The following is a 17,605-nucleotide window of genomic DNA, read 5'->3' as shown; positions in this document are numbered from 1 at the left end:
AAGCTTCCTCTTTCGAAGGAGCGTAGCGAGGTGAAGCGCTGTGCCCAACAGCGCCCCCTGGCGCCCGAGGAGGAAGTGGTCAGGCTGGTCTACAGCTGGCAGGCCGGGGAGGGATGCGTCGGGAGAATCTGCCTCAAAATGAGAGAGGAGGCATACATAGACTCAAAGCTGATTGAAAGAGTACAAGTAATAGGTTTTATTGGTATTAATTGATCATTAGATTTGATCTGTTTGTATTACATCATTTAATATTCCCCTCTTCCATTGTTCCAAGTTTGTGTCGTGAAACTACTCCTGCCTCAGTTCGCACTTGGCTCATAGTGTAGTGTTGTCTATTATTGAGGCTTTAGTTCCCCCTTGTGGCCATTCTGTAAACCGCAAACAGACAGTGAATGATGTGCTGTAAATTTTAAGGCTGATAATTTTTCAGATTTTGTGCTCTGATCTGCTTCACTTAGTTTGAACCTTAAAATTCCACGTCCACATGCTGGTACACCGCCTGTACACAGAGTTTTCACTCTGACTGAATTTCTTGGGGGGGGGGGGCAGAATCTTGCGGAGAAGGGGGAGGAGAGGACGACATGTTCTTTGTCCAGGTCCCTGAAGTCTCTCCAGAACAGCCTCACACCGTTTTAAAGGCGACCCGTTACAGCACCGTGCAGGACATCCTCCAGCAGGTGAGGCACACACACACGCGTGTGTGTGCATGTGGATGTTGGTGTGTCAAGCTCTTCACTGAAGTGTTAATAGTTTGTTTGTGTGTGGGTGGGTGTGTCAGACTAGTGTTCAGTTTGTGTGTGGGTGTGTGTCGGACTAATGTTTAGCTTGTGTGTGTGTGTGTGTAGGTGTGTGTGCGTGTCTACACACACGCCTGCTAGACACGCACCAGTAGAGCCAGTGTGAGTTTGTGTGTGTAGGGAGGCAGTGGCACAGTGGGTAGTGCACCGAACCCTCAATTGCTCCCCCCTCTGCGTAGGGTGGTAATGTAATGTAAGTCGCTTTGGATAAAAGCGTCTGCCAAATGCTCGTAATGTAATGTGTGTGTGTATGGGGCCTTTGGATTGTGGACCAGTTGGTACGTGTGTGGGTGTGCCTTGGATGGCGAAGCGTTACAAGGCTTTATCATGTGGCTCAGGTCGTCCATTTCCTGTCTAGTCATATGCATGTTTCTAGGGCCTCCCATGGTGAAAGGCAAACATTCCTCCGTGATTTGGTCCATGGTTACAGTGTCGATGGGGAACATTTTTTAATTAGCCCCAAATGATCCTCGTGTCCTGTAGATGTTGATTCTGAAAGTTTTAGAGCTCTAGCAGCGGGTAGAGTTTGGTTGTATCAAAAACCTTGTATTTCCAGTTTGGGAGAGTTCATGTTTTCAGATCAGATCAGTTGAGGAAGAGCAGGAAGACACCAGAAAAGGACCAAAGCTTTGTGAATGATTAGATGGCACGTACCTCTGACACCTTGCTCCCACTAAGGTCCTACACACCATGAGGGACAGCAATCGTGGAAAAAGGAATCAATGACAGAAAATAAGGCTGGCAAGCCTTTCTGACTGCTCTAGTTTTCTCGTTTTGAAATGGAATTGAAGGCAAAGGATGGAGGGTGGAAAAGAAAAAAGGCTTCGGGACATTTAGGAGGGGAGGAGTGGGGGCAGAATGAGACAAGTTAGTTAGGGAAACTATGGTCGCCTTATTGTTCATGTTTATTTTATTCTTTATAAAGTCTAATTTTAGATTCAATCTTTCCTCTTTCTTTTTTGTCTTTTTCATTTAATGGTATTTTGATCTGTTGAGCGTTTCATCCCTTGCCTGCTTTCCCTCGGGTAGCCACCGGGTGGCACCAATTGATGACTTTAAAATCATCAAACACAACAGCAAAGAACACAACAACAGAGATAAAGGTGATTTATTTTGATCCCCGAGGGGAAATTATATAAAGACATCAACTGGTGAGTGTATCATCACAGTTGTGAGTGTCTCTTATATGCGATTACGACAAGGTTGTGAGTTCGAGGCCTGACATCTCCCAGATCTCCAGTTAGACCAGCTGGAGCTCTAGAAATCTTTTTATACAACCACATGTGTCTCCTGCATGTCAGGGTTTGCAATAGTCTATCCTGCTTGAACCTCTTCAACTGTCAACTGAGTGTCCTCCAGTAAGTTCAGGGAGACAAACTTGATCACCTCGATGCACCTTCCTCCCTGCACCTCCACATACATGATGTACACTACGTGTTTTACTTTTAAGAACCATATTTCAGCCTGTTTATTGAATTGAGTTCGTATTAGTTCATAGGCGATTCCTGGTTTCACCGGTAGGGGTGCTGTCGCCATTTGAGACCAGAAGAGCGAAGGAGAGAACCGGTATGTTATTGTTGTCGTCTCGTTATTTCTCTGTTATCAGGTCGGCATTGTGCTTATAAGTACAGATATGTGCTCACAACATGCAGCGCCATGTTCACTACACGATGCCACTGCATCTGAGTCAGAAGAAGAGTTATAAAGTTGGTTTGCGTGTTTAAAGTTCTTATGAACTCTCCCCACTTAGGTAGCTCGGTGCTAATGGTGGCTAGCAGTGTACGTAATGTGTGCGCGTGTGTTGTATTAACTGTTTCACCAACAGATTTCTGGACGTTGTGTTTGCATTTATCAAACATTGTGTGAAGTCTTTTCAGGTTAATTCATCACTGGATTCCAAGTCGAGTCTAAGAAGTCCAAACCACTGGGAATAGTTCAGATTTAGGTCCGTGTTTGCTTCTGGAACAGAATTTATCGACCCTCTATGCAGATTTCATTGACGTTGAATGATGTGTGGATAAGAAATAATAATTATAATTAATAATAATAATTTTAATCAATATTGTAGACAGTGATTCTTCAATGTATATATAGTTATGATTTCGATATTCGATTTTAACCACGTCAACTTTGAAGTTGGATAGAGCATTTTATGCACTATGCAGCCATGGCAGCTCAGCTGATGTTCTCAGCAGGGCTATTGGCTACAGGTGGTTGGCTGTGGTAGACGACCCATTGGATACCCAGTGAGCTGTCGTGGCCAAGGTGTCAGTAAAATGTTAGCTTCTGTGAGCTGACCATTTTGCTGACATCTCCAAAGAGAGGTAGCTCTCTGTCTCCTACATGCTGCAGCAGTGGTAATATCCTATGTAAATATACATCTTTGCAGGCTCAAGCTATGAGTTAAATAATTTGGTTAATATCGGTGGTTATTAGATGTACATGAATAGAACCGATGCCAAACGAGTGCCAAACTTGGACAACACCTAGTTGGCCCCAAATGGCAAACCCAGTGTACCATACAGCCCTGCTGAGAACATCAGCTGAGCTGCCATAGCACATGGCTGCATTGGGCATGAAATGCTGTACAAGTCCCTGCTTATGCCTGAGATCGGCTAGTGACTCAGAGCAGTGGCAAACTGCTGTCTTTACTGCATGTAAGTGCATGTCTAAGTCATTACATGTATAAATGCACATCTAAATAGTTTGTTAATTATTTACTTACACTTTCTAAATGATCTTACAAACCATAGACAACTCCTGAATAGATGAAATTATGAATGACAACTGTGTGTGTGTGTGTGTGTATGTCTAAGTGTCTAAGTCAATATTTGTTCTACTTTTTTTCATAAATCTCAAACAACTTCTCAGCTGCTCAAAACTAAAAAATATTCAATAATTTTCAGGATTTTAACCGTTTAAAGCAATTTTCATTTCATTAGCAATGATATGAAAATTGCCCCATTGACTTCCATTAAAACCACATTTCCTAATCTCTCTGCTATTACTTTATAAAATTGTGCATTCTCTGATGTCAGCATTTCATTATGAAGAGAAGAAGTGATATTTGCCACTGACATTTGTAGGGTATTCCACCAGATTCGTTACGTTAGGACAACATTCAAGATCAAGAGCAAATGACAACAATCATTTCATGAATTGAATTCGTCTTGGTTTAAAGTCGAATCCTGCAGGGGGCGGTGTCTCAGAAATGACCATCATGGTCCATAGTTACAGTGACATTTTGTGTGAATTTGAGTGAACTTCATTAATGATAGGAGAACTGTATTGGTGCAGTGTGTCTTCACTGCAGGGGTCTCTGGCTCTGGCTCTTCTCACCATGGCTGTCTTCCTTTCTCTCCTCCCAGGCGACAGTGGCAGCACAGCTGGTATTGCCTGCTGCTTCTGGGGTCTCCTCTACCGCACCCAGGGGGTGCCGCACCAAGTTTCTTTTGCCAACCTGGAGAACAGGGAGCGACTGGAGAGCAGCGCTGAGAAACTCTACACCCTGTCACACTGAAAAACAGCAGAGTGGTAACAAATTAAAGGAAACACAACAAGGCTTCATAATTAAAAAATATATCACCCGCCTGTGTGTAGATTTGGCTGAGCCAATAAAAAGGATTCAACGGTAGATGGGCAAACTTTGTAACTTGTATGTATCAGTATATGTCACACAGCGCTCTCCTGTGGTTAAAATAGAATACTGCATTCTCAGCAGCTCTTCAGAAAACAGTTAAAGAGAAAGAAGTTGCTGATCACAAGTTGAGGATGTGTTTATTTGGAAAATTAAATGTTAATCATTTGTATTTAATGGGGATTCTGACTTGAGCCCCAAACTAAAATGAGTGTGATCCCCCTGCTCTAAGCTCTTTCCATTTGCTCCATGGTTACACTGTCGTTTTGTTTTTGGAAAATCTGACCAAAAATCGAATTTGACCCAAACTTACAGAAAATGATTCTTGTGTCTTGTAGATGCTGCGTTTTTAAATTTGAGAGAACCTTGCGGCGAAGAGGGCAGCGGTGGAGGGAGAGAAGAGAAGCATTTTTGAGGTGTTATTAATTTATTTCCATCCATGTTTACATTTTGTCTGCATTTTGCTCTGAAACATGACACCGACTGCACTGTATGATGTCTGCGGGGAGAATGTCTTCTAAACGTTTTACATGGACAAAGAGTATGACACGGTTCAATGTTTCATAGAAAAACATTGAAAACGTGGTTCAAAATGAAAAAAGAGGAATTCGGTTAAGACCATTTGTAATAAACGCTATATATTGAGTCTTGCTTTTCACTTTTGCAATCCTATGAAGGTAACTTTTCATTCAATTTAATAGGTCAACACAGCTTTTGAATCTGTTGTGTACATTTAAAAAACGATGTCACTTGTTATGTTGTACACAAAATGCTGAAAGAGTGTATCTTTGTTTGAATGAATTAAACATTTTGCTACAACGTTCATTGTTGAACGTTTCATCCCTTGCCTATCACTTCTGGCCGAAATGAGGAGCTGCTGTGACCAGGTAGGAACCATAGTCACTGACGGTGTTCCCGACGGAATCTTACACGGATGCACGTTCCATACGTCCCCAAATTGTAAACAGACAAACATGTTGAGCAGTGTTGCCACTTTAGCGACTTTTTCGCTAAATCTGGCGACTTTTTTTGAGACAAAAGCGACTAGCGTGTTATTGGAGACTTTTGGAGACTTCTGGTGTTTTGGAGACTGACGTATCGTTCCGCAGTTACTGTCCACCTTCTCTCCTCCAGCGTCCATTATAATGACATCCAACACGCCAATTGTGCAAATTAGGTGAGTGTGTCATATGGCGACTTTTAGGACAGCTTATAGCGACTTTCCTTACTGAGGAGTTTGCAACAGTGGGCTTGTGGATTTATTGAACAGGAGAAAGGCGTGCAGTCCTTTGGTTGGACTTTTGAACAGTAAGCGTACAGAGGTATAATGTAGTCGCTGACCTCATGATTACATCAAGTGATGATCCCACGGTTTACATTACTACACTCAAGTATTTTCAGTCTGTGTCTTTTGGGAGGACTTGACCTTTAACCATAGTCCCTGGGCATATCTCCCAAATCTCCACCTGGAGTTGTTTAAATCCTTTAATACAACCACATGTGTCAACTGCATGTCAATAGTCCATCCATGCTTGAACCTCTTGAACCTGGATGCCTCCAGCTGAGGGTCCTCCAGTAAGGTCAGGGAGACAAACTAGATCGCCTCACAGCGCCTTCCTTCCTGATCCTCCACATACATTGATTTAATCATTACAATACATGCAAGATGAATGAGTCAAGAATGAGATGGGGAGATGGGGAGATGGGTTGTGTGTATAAATGTGTGAGATCACAGATAACAAGTGAGCTACAAACTAGAATTGCATTGGCATTTTGTGATTTGAAATACTTGTTTTATGTTTAAAAAACACATTTCAGCCTGTGCATTAAATTCCTATTGGTTCAAAGTCGATTCCTGCTTTCGCCAGTCGGGGGCGTTGTCGCCATTTCAGACCAGGAAATCAGCAGGTGAAACAAGCGAACGAGAGAACCCCATGTGATTGTTGTCTTGTTATTTTGCTATTTTCCTTTTTACATTTGAGTCCACACATGTTATGCTTTGTGGCACAAAAGATTCATCTCAGTGCTCAGTTTTTGAACACCACAATGTATTGAATAAATTCAAATACTGTGAATAAACACTTTTTGACTTTTTTGCTGATAAAGTTGCGAGTACACATTGGATTCCCGTTTATTATTATATTTAAATGTTCACGTAAACTGGCTTTAAAATGGACGCATATAATGTAAAGTTGTGATTGAATAAATCATTTGTTTATTTGAAACAAGCGTGTGTATTCTCACAAATCACCACAAGATGGCTCCTTTTCCTGGTGTAGAGAGAGAGAGAGAGTACTGCTAATATTTTTTGATAAAGTAGAACTTCAAACCCTAAACTGAGGTCGAACGTCCTCCTTGGCTGAGTTGTGGCGCAGTGATCTTGGTTTCACTCCTGTTTATGGGAGGAGCCTAATGTAGAGAAGTCAGGATGTCTTGGTTTTAAGTCGAATCCTGCTTTCGCCACTAGGGGGCGGTGTCTCCATGTGAGAGCAGGTAATCAGCAGGTGAAACCAGCGAACGAGAGAAAGCCGTGTGGTTGTTGTGTCGCTACCAGGTCGGTGTTGTGTTTATAGTTCATATATGTGCTTGATGTGCTACAAGATGTTACTGCACTCTACAAACAACAGGCAGGAAGTCAGGTGTTTACGTTCCTGCTGAAAGGTTAGAGCCGTTTAGCCTTCGTGGCGACGCACCGGTATTGAGCCATTACGGTGTGTGTGTGCCTGTTAAATCCATGCTACGGAGGGGTACAGTAGTGTGTGTGTAAGCAGTAGTGACTGTCTGTTGTGTGAATGTGTAAGTGTGTCTGTGCGTGCGGAGGGGTACAGAAGGGTGTGTGTATGTTTGTATACGTGTGCCTGTGTACGCGTGCATGTGTGTGTGTGTGTGTGCTGTTTTAAATGTTTGCTGTATTTCTCAAGCTGTGGTATTTGGATGCTGCGTTTGAAAATTTTAGAGCTCTAGCTGTTAAACTGACCAAGATACGGGCTTTTTAAAAACAAACGATTTGGTCCATGGTTACACTGTCGCTCTGGAAAACTGGACCAAAAACTACATTTTTACTTTAATCTTACTGCTAATTTATTTGAAATATGTTCAATAAGTAAATATATAAATGACTTTTTGAGATGTGAACACGTAGTTGAGATCCAAACAAAACATTACCATATATGCTAAGTCGATTGAATAACTAAAAATATCCTGTTAAAGTCATATATGAAGTTATTTAGGAAAATGGGACCAAACTTTTTTTCTTTTTTTTTTTTGTGATGTCAGCTCCAAATCAAAGAGACAAAAGAAAAATTGAGGCTTTCACGGTTGGGTGGGCGGTGGCTCATTGATAAGGCACGCGTCTGGGAACCAGGCACACGCTCCGGTGCTGGTTCGCCTCCAACCTCGGTCCCTCACACTCCGGAGAGTTGCCTGTTACCCTCCGGTCCAGAGCCAGTTACCTTCCTGTAACTGGGAGTCGAACTCCCAACCTTGTGATCACCAACCATCAGCTTAACCCTCTGAGCTAAAGAAAAAAAAAATGTCACACGTTTTTTCTGCTATCTATCTTTCCCAGTGAAACACTTAGTGAGTTTATTTAAAAGCACCTCCTCTTCCGCACCCTGCCTGCCTGTCTGTGTGTCAGTGCCTATGTGTTCCTATATGTTCTATCACAGTGCATCACTCGTTCTGGTGCCAGACACAAGAACTGTGCCTGCCACGCAGCCCGAGCGACACACTGTGTGTCCCTAAATCTACGTGACGTGTTCTACTATGACTATCAGTCTCTCGCTATGTGTCTGTCACTCTCTCTGACAGACTGACTGAATGCAGTAGATTCCGTGCCTAGGTGGGCGCGGGGACCGGAAGGTAACAGGCTCTGGACCGGAGGGTAACAGGCAACTCTCCAGCTACCAGCTGGAGAGTGAGGGACCGAGGTTGGAGGCGAACCAGCACCGGAGCGTGTGCCTGATTCCCAGACGCGTGCCTTATCAATGAGCCACCGCCCACCCAACCTTGGAAAGGTTACATTTTTCTTTTGTCTCTTTGATTTGGTGCTGACATCACAAAAAAAAAAAAAAAAAAAAAGTTTGGTCCCATTTTCCTAAATGACTTAAACAGGATATTTTTAGTTATTCAATCGACTTAGCTTATAAGTCGATATGTGTTCACATCTCAAAAAGTCATTTATATATTTACTTATTGAACATATTTCAAAGAAATTAGCAGTAAGATTAAAGTAAAGTAGTTAGTCTAAGTGTAATATAATATATATAATAACAAATACTTTACCTTATTTTCAAACGCAGCTTCTACAGGACACGAGGATCATCTTCCGTAAGTTTGGGGAAAATTTCGTTTTTGGTCCAGTTTTCCAGAGCGACAGTGTAACCATGGACCAAATAATTTGTTTTTAAAAAGCCCGTATCTTGGTCAGTTTAAGAGTTAGAGCTTTAAAATTTTCAAACGCAGCATCCAAACACCACAGCTTGAGAAATACAGCAAACATTTAAAACAGCACACGCATACACACACACAAATGCACGCACAGACACACTTACACATTCACACAACAGACAGTCACTACTGCTTACACACACACTACTGTACCCCTCCGTAGCATGGATTTAACAGGCACACACACACCGTAATGGCTCAATACCGGTGCGTCGCCACGAAGGCTAAACGGCTCTAACCTTTCAGCAGGAACGTAAACACCTGACTTCCTGCCTGTTGTCTGTAGAGTGCAGTAACATCTTGTAGCACATCAAGCACATATATGAATTATAAACACAACACCGACCTGGTAGCGACACAACGACCACACAGCTTCTCTCGTTCGCTGGTTTCACCTGCTGATTACCTGCTCTCACATGGAGACACCGCCCCCTAGTGGCGAAAGCAGGATTCGACTTAAAACCAAGACATCCTGACTGCTCTTACATTAGGCTCCTCCCATAAGCAGGAGTGAAACCAAGATCACTGCGCCACAACTCAGCCAAGGAGGAGGTTCGACCTCAGCTTAGAGTGTGAAGTTCTACACCCAGTAACTCAGCTCAGCTGTGCTCTGGTGGCCTGCTGTTGTAGACACACAGCTGGTCGTTTGAGGCCGGAGAATCTAAAGAGTCTCAGAATAGTCTACTGCCTACAAGGACCTGAAGCAGCAGTTATGCCAGACTTTCACAAAGTCATGAATCAGAAGCATGAGCGTCTGGTACAACTGGACAGACTCTGTGGAGTCTACTGGCTACAAGGGCCTGCTGTGCACTACTACAGTCCAGCTTCTCAAGTTAGAATAAATACAAATTATTTACATTAAAGTTTCCGAATAAACACATCCTCAACTTGTGATCAGCAACTTGTTTCTCTTTATCTGTTTTCTGAAGAGCTGCTGAGAATGCAGTATTCTATTTTAACCACAATAGGGCGACATATACACATCCAACTTCAAAGTTGACGTGGTTAAAATCGATATCATAATAACTATATATACATTGAAGAATCAAGATTGACAATATTGATTATTATTATTAAGAATAATTATTATTTCTTATCCACACATCATTCAACGTCAATGAAATCTGAATAGAGGGTCGATAGATTCTGTGCCAGAAGCACACACGGGCCTAAATCTGAACTATTCCCAGTGGTTTGGACTTCTTAGACTGGACTTGGAATCGAGTGATGAGTTGACCTGAAAAGACTTCACACAATGTTTGATAAATGCAAACACAACGTCCAGAAATCTGTTGGTGAAACAGTTAATACAACACACACGCACACACTACGTACACTGCTAGCCAACATTAGCACCGAGTTCATTAGAACTTTAAACACGCAAACAGACTTTATAACTGTTCTTCTGACTCAAATGCAGTGGCATCATGTAGTGAACATGGCGCTGCATGTTGTGAGCACATATCTGTACTTATAAGCACAATGCCGACCTGATAACAGAGAAATAACGAGACGACAACAATAACATACCGTTTCTCTCCTTCGCTTATTTCACCCGCTGCTCTCCTGGTCTCAAATGGCGACAGCGCCCCAATCGGTGAAACCAGGAATCGCCTTTGAACCAACACGAACTCAATTCAATAAACAGGCTGAAATATGGTTCTTAAAAGGAAAACACGTAGTGTACATCAATGTATGTGGAGGTGCAGGGAGGAAGGTGCATTGAGGTGATCTAGTTGGTCTCCCTGAACTTACTGGAGGACACTCAGTTGACAGTTGAAGAGGTTCAAGCACGATAGACTATTGTAAACCAGTTGATGTCTTCATCTATGTTGTTGTGTTCTTTGCTGTTGCTTTTGATGATTTTAAAGTCATTAATTGGTGCCACCCAGTGGCTACCCGGGGGAAAGCAGGCAAGGGATGAAACGTTCAACAATGAACAGTGTAGCATGTGGGGATGCCTGAAAAGGAAAAAGGGGATTAGGAAGAATGAATGAAGATTATGTTGACCTTTTATTCTTGTGTTTCTCTGTTATCAGGACGCTTTACAGAACGCCAAGCATCAAGCCACGCCCACAAAGAAGGGGAGAGGAAATGAGGGAGGACTGGAGGAGTCCACCCCCCAGCCCACACACACAAGCAGCTGCCACAAGCCAGGAGCTGGAGCAAAGCCTGCAGATGAGAGGCCAAAGATCTTCAAGTCTCTACTCCCAGGTCCACTTGGCTCAGAGAGGAAGAGAGATGAAAATCAAATAAATAAAGTACCTTTACCTTTAGCTGCCTGGAGATTGGTCTCCTCTTTGTGTGAAAAGTGTGCATGTGTGACTTTGCCTGTATTTGATGTGTGAAGGTCTTGAACTCCCAACCTTGTGATCACCAAGCATGAGCTTTACCCTCTGAGTTAAATAAAAAGAATCTTCGAGGTGTTTTTTGTGCTACTTATCTTGCGCAGTGACAGTGACACATAGTAAGTTCCAGCAAAAGGTATTTCTATACACTCTCCCGGCAGAGTGTCTCTATGACAGTCGGACTCTCCTGGCAGAGTGTCTCTATGACAGTCGGAGTATTTGTGCCCTGCCCCCTTCGGGGGGCAGACACAAGGGTTGGGGTGTGCGCTGCATGGGGTGTGCGCTGCATGTCGCTCCTGCGGGGGGCAGATGTTGTTGACATCAAAGGTTATTTATGCTTTTCAAAAAAGCATTTTTTTATTATTATATATGTTACCTGTTATTTGTTTTTTACATTTGAGTCCACACATGTTATGTATTGTGGCACAAAAGATTCATCTCAGTGATCAGTTTTTGAACACCACAATGTACTGAATAAATGCAAATACTGTGAACAAACACTTTTTGACTTTTCATTAATATTTTTTCCTATTCAGCTACACAAACATCTTCAAACCACACAAAATTGTATTGTTAATGAGAGTATACCAGAGCCCCATGCACACCATGGTAATTTATTGACATGCCGCATAATGTCCTCCTTTTAGGTGTTATGGAAATGGTCAACCATTGTCACTCACGCGCAAAACTGGTTCCGGGTTCCTGCCAGAAACCCGGAACCAGTTTTGCGGGCGCCGGAAACGTCCGTTGCCGGCACGCTTGCCGGTGAAAATCACGGACAACACGTTTTTGCCTTTAGAGTATTTCCGGCCACCGGGATCACTGTCCGACATAATTAGTGGGTCTGGACGATCTTTAACCCGGAACCAGTTTTGCGCGGGCGCCGGGAACGTCCGTTGCCGGCTAAAATCACGGACATCACGTTTTTGCTTTTAGGCATGTATCAGAACACACCTGGGTTTAGCTCTGATTATGTAGTGAAGTTGTGCATCATAAAGTCATCTTATTCTAGTTGTAGACGCACAATGCAGCCAGGCCGCTACCCCTCCCCCCACCTTTCACTGTAAACAGCAGGTCAGGTTCAGGGCGACAGGTCATGATCTCACACTCACAGATTAAGACCAGAAGTCAAAATGATTATTAACAAATTTATTTAAATGTACTTTATGTGGATTGCAGTTTGGCGCCCTGCCCACTAGATGGCGCCCCGGGCGACCGCCCGGTTCGCCCATGCCCAGGGCCGGGCCTGGGTGTCAGTGTCTCCCATTCGCCCTGGATGGGACCGTCTGTTTACAGAGAAACAGGCTCAGGGCTCCCACTGATTCAGCGTTATGGTGAGTTGTATTTTTCATGCCCTTTACATCTGTTTTTGTGGTGTATCTTATGTTTAAGGCATGTTTAAACGTTACCATAGCGACCAGAGAGGGTTAGGGAGCAGAGAGGATGTTACTCATGTTATGTTGTTGGCGCGATGTTACGAGAACGCTGCTGATAAAGTTGCGAGTACACATTGGATTCCCGTTTATAATTATATTTAAATGTTCACGTAAACTGGCTTTAAAATGGACGCATATAATGTAAAGTTGTGATTGAATAAATCATTTGTTAATTTGAAACAAGCGTGTGTATTCTCACAAATCACCACAAGATGGCTCCTTTTCCTGGTGTAGAGAGAGAGAGAGAGTACTGCTAATATTTTTTGATAAAGTAGAACTTCAAACTCTAAACTGAGGTCGAACCTCCTCCTTGGCTGAGTTGTGGCGCAGTGATCTTGGTTTCACTCCTGTTTATGGGAGGAGCCTAATGTAGAGAAGTCAGGATGTCTTGGTTTTAAGTCGAATCTTGGTTTTAAGTCGAATCCTGCTTTCGCCACTAGGGGGCGGTGTCTCCATGTGAGAGCAGGTAATCAGCAGGTGAAACCAGCGAACGAGAGACAGCCGTGTGGTTGTTTTGTCGCTACCAGGTCCGTGTTGTGTTTATAGTTCATATATGTGCTTGATGTGCTACAAGATGTTACTGCACTCTACAAACAACAGGCAGGAAGTCAGGTGTTTATGTTCCTGCTGAAAGGTCAGAGCCGCTGAGCCTTCGTGGCGACGCACCGGTATTGAGCCATTACGGTGTGAGCGTGTTAAATCCATGCTACGGAGGGGTACAGAAGGGTGTGTGTATGTTTGTATACGTGTGCCTGTGTACGCGTGCATGTGTGTGTGTGTGTGTGTGTGTGTGTGCTGTTTTAAATGTTTGCTGTATTTCTCAAGCTGTGGTATTTGGATGCTGCGTTTGAAAATTTTAGAGCTCTAGCTGTTAAACTGACCAAGATACGGGCTTTTTAAAAACAAACGATTTGGTCCATGGTTACACTGTCGCTCTGGAAAACTGGACCAAAAACTACATTTTTACTTTAATCTTACTGCTAATTTATTTGAAATATGTTCAATAAGTAAATATATAAATGACTTTTTGAGATGTGAACACGTAGTTGAGATCCAAACAAAACATTACCATATATGCTAAGTCGATTGAATAACTAAAAATATCCTGTTAAAGTCATATATGAAGTAATTTAGGAAAATGGGACCAAACTTTTTTTTTTTTTTTTTTTTGTGATGTCAGCTCCAAATCAAAGAGACAAAAGAAAAATTGAGGCTTTCACGGTTGGGTGGGCGGTGGCTCATTGATAAGGCACGCGTCTGGGAACCAGGCACACGCTCCGGTGCTGGTTCGCCTCCAACCTCGGTCCCTCACGCTCCAGCTGGTAGCTGGAGAGTTGCCTGTTACCCTCCGGTCCAGAGCCAGTTACCTTCCTGTAACTGGGAGTCGAACTCCCAACCTTGTGATCACCAACCATCAGCTTAACCCTCTGAGCTAAAGAAAAAAAAAATGTCACACGTTTTTTCTGCTATCTATCTTTCCCAGTGAAACACTTAGTGAGTTTATTTAAAAGCACCTCCTCTTCCGCACCCTGCCTGCCTGTCTGTGTGTCAGTGCCTATGTGTTCCTATATGTTCTATCACAGTGCATCACTCGTTCTGGTGCCAGACACAAGAACTGTGCCTGCCACGCAGCCCGAGCGACACACTGTGTGTCCCTAAATCTACGTGACGTGTTCTACTATGACTATCAGTCTCTCGCTATGTGTCTGTCACTCTCTCTGACAGACGGACTGAATGCAGTAGATTCCGTGCCTAGGTGGGCGCGGGGACCGGAAGGTAACAGGCTCTGGACCGGAGGGTAACAGGCAACTCTCCAGCTACCAGCTGGAGAGTGAGGGACCGAGGTTGGAGGCGAACCAGCACCGGAGCGTGTGCCTGATTCCCAGACGCGTGCCTTATCAATGAGCCACCGCCCACCCAACCTTGGAAAGGTTACATTTTTCTTTTGTCTCTTTGATTTGGTGCTGACATCACAAAAAAAAAAAAAAAAAAAAAGTTTGGTCCCATTTTCCTAAATGACTTAAACAGGATATTTTTAGTTATTCAATCGACTTAGCTTATAAGTCGATATGTGTTCACATCTCAAAAAGTCATTTATATATTTACTTATTGAACATATTTCAAAGAAATTAGCAGTAAGATTAAAGTAAAGTAGTTAGTCTAAGTGTAATATAATATATATAATAACAAATACTTTACCTTATTTTCAAACGCAGCTTCTACAGGACACGAGGATCATCTTCCGTAAGTTTGGGGAAAATTTCGTTTTTGGTCCAGTTTTCCAGAGCGACAGTGTAACCATGGACCAAATAATTTGTTTTTAAAAAGCCCGTATCTTGGTCAGTTTAAGAGTTAGAGCTTTAAAATTTTCAAACGCAGCATCCAAACACCACAGCTTGAGAAATACAGCAAACATTTAAAACAGCACACGCATACACACACACAAATGCACGCACAGACACACTTACACATTCACACAACAGACAGTCACTACTGCTTACACACACACTACTGTACCCCTCCGTAGCATGGATTTAACAGGCACACACACACCGTAATGGCTCAATACCGGTGCGTCGCCACGAAGGCTAAACGGCTCTAACCTTTCAGCAGGAACGTAAACACCTGACTTCCTGCCTGTTGTCTGTAGAGTGCAGTAACATCTTGTAGCACATCAAGCACATATATGAACTGTTAACACAACACCGACCTGGTAGCGACAAAACAACCACACGGCTTCTCTCGTTCGCTGGTTTCACCTGCTGATTACCTGCTCTCACATGGAGACACCGCCCCCTAGTGGCGAAAGCAGGATTCGACTTAAAACCAAGACATCCTGACTGCTCTTACATTAGGCTCCTCCCATAAACAGGAGTGAAACCAAGATCACTGCGCCACAACTCAGCCAAGGAGGAGGTTCGACCTCAGCTTAGAGTGTGAAGTTCTACACCCAGTAACTCAGCTCAGCTGTGCTCTGGTGGCCTGCTGTTGTAGACACACAGCTGGTCGTTTGAGGCCGGAGAATCTAAAGAGTCTCAGAATAGTCTACTGCCTACAAGGACCTGAAGCAGCAGTTATGCCAGACTTTCACAAAGTCATGAATCAGAAGCATGAGCGTCTGGTACAACTGGACAGACTCTGTGGAGTCTACTGGCTACAAGGGCCTGCTGTGCACCACTACAGCCCAGCTTCTCAAGTCAGAATAAATACAAATTATTTACATTAAAGTTTCCGAATAAACACATCCTCAACTTGTGATCAGCAACTTGTTTCTCTTTATCTGTTTTCTGAAGAGCTGCTGAGAATGCAGTATTCTATTTTGACCACAAGAGGGCGACATATACACATCCAACTTCAAAGTTGACGTGGTTAAAATCGATATCATAATAACTATATATACATTGAAGAATCAAGATTGACAATATTGATTATTATTATTAAGAATAATTATTATTTCTTATCCACACATCATTCAACGTCAATGAAATCTGAATAGAGGGTCGATAGATTCTGTGCCAGAAGCACACACGGGCCTAAATCTGAACTATTCCCAGTGGTTTGGACTTCTTAGACTGGACTTGGAATCGAGTGATGAGTTGACCTGAAAAGACTTCACACAATAATTGATAAATGCAAACACAACGTCCAGAAATCTGTTGGTGAAACAGTTAATACAACACACACACAAGCACACATTACGTACACTGCTAGCCAACATTAGCACCGAGCTACCTAAGTGGGGAGAGTTCATTAGAACTTTAAACACGCAAACAGACTTTATAACTGTTCTTCTGACTCAAATGCAGTGGCATCATGTAGTGAACATGGCGCTGCATGTTGTGAGCACATATCTGTACTTATAAGCACAATGCCGACCTGATAACAGAGAAATAACGAGACGACAACAATAACATACCGTTTCACTCCTTCGCTTATTTCACCTGCCGCTCTCCTGGTCTCAAATGGCAACAGCGCCCCAACCGGCGAAACCAGGAATCGCCTTTGAACCAACACGAACTCAATTCAATAAACAGGCTGAAATATGGTTCTTAAAAGGAAAACACGTAGTGTACATCAATGTATGTGGAGGTGCAGGGAGGAAGGTGCATTGAGGTGATCTAGTTTGTCTCCCTGAACTTACTGGAGGACACTCAGTTGACAGTTGAAGAGGTTCAAGCAGGATAGACTATTGCAAACCCTGACATGCAGGAGACACATGTGGTTGTATTAAAAGATTTCTAGAGCTCCAGCTGGTCTTCCTGGAGATTTGGGAGAGGTCAGGCCTCGAACTCACAACCTTGTCGTAATTGCATAAAAGAGACACTCACAACTGTGATGATACACTCACCAGTTGATGTCTTTATCTATGTTGTTGTGTTCTTTGCTGTTGTGTTTGATGGTTTTAAAGTCATCAATTGGTGCCACCCAGTGGCTACCCGGGGGAAAGCAGGCAAGGGATGAAACGTTCAACAATGAACATTGTAGCAAAATGTTTAATTCATTCAAACAAAGATACACTCTTTCAGCATTTTGTGTACAACATAACAAGTGAAATCGTTTATGTACACAACAGATTCAAAAGCTGTGTTGACTTATTAAATTGAATGAAAAGTTACCTTCATAGGATTGCAAACGTGAAAAGCAAGACTTTAAATATAGTGTTTATTACAAATGGTCTTAACTGAATACCTCTTTTTTCATTTTGAACCACGTTTTCATTTTGAAACACTGTGTACAGGCGGTGCACCAGCATGTGAGCGTGGCATTTTAAGGTTCAAATTAGGTGAAGCCTTAAAATTGACAGCACATCATTCTTTGTCTGTTGTTTGCGGTTTACAGAATGGCCACAAGGGGGAACTAAAGCCTCAATAAAAGACAAGCCAAGTGCGAACTGAGCCAGGAGTAGTTTCACGACACAAACTTGGTACAGAGGGAGAG

General features: G+C 43.0%; 2 long non-coding RNA genes across 2 annotated transcripts; one reads left to right on the top strand and one right to left on the bottom strand.

Annotated features, from left to right (window-relative positions):
- Positions 1–1,042: 1,042 nt before the first annotated feature.
- LOC143002139 (uncharacterized) lies at positions 1,043–16,604 on the bottom strand. The gene is made up of 4 exons (XR_012963754.1): positions 16,584–16,604; positions 10,639–10,844; positions 10,414–10,497; positions 1,043–4,313 (listed from the first exon to the last, which is right to left on the bottom strand). It is a non-coding gene; the product is annotated as an uncharacterized LOC143002139 (long non-coding RNA).
- On the top strand, positions 7,892–11,159 carry LOC143002140 (uncharacterized). Its single transcript, XR_012963755.1, has 2 exons — positions 7,892–8,450; positions 10,923–11,159. It is a non-coding gene; the product is annotated as an uncharacterized LOC143002140 (long non-coding RNA).
- Positions 16,605–17,605: the final 1,001 nt, after the last annotated feature.

The sequence above is a fragment of the Genypterus blacodes genome, unplaced genomic scaffold (assembly GCF_046128005.1).
Source record: "Genypterus blacodes isolate CSIRO-AG114 ecotype Tasmania unplaced genomic scaffold, CSIRO-AGI_Gbla_v1 ptg000055l_1, whole genome shotgun sequence".
In the NCBI taxonomy this organism is placed as follows: domain Eukaryota; kingdom Metazoa; phylum Chordata; class Actinopteri; order Ophidiiformes; family Ophidiidae; genus Genypterus; species Genypterus blacodes.
The sequence above is the reverse complement of the archived record's forward strand: the minus strand, read 5'-3'. Positions and strand labels throughout refer to the sequence as shown.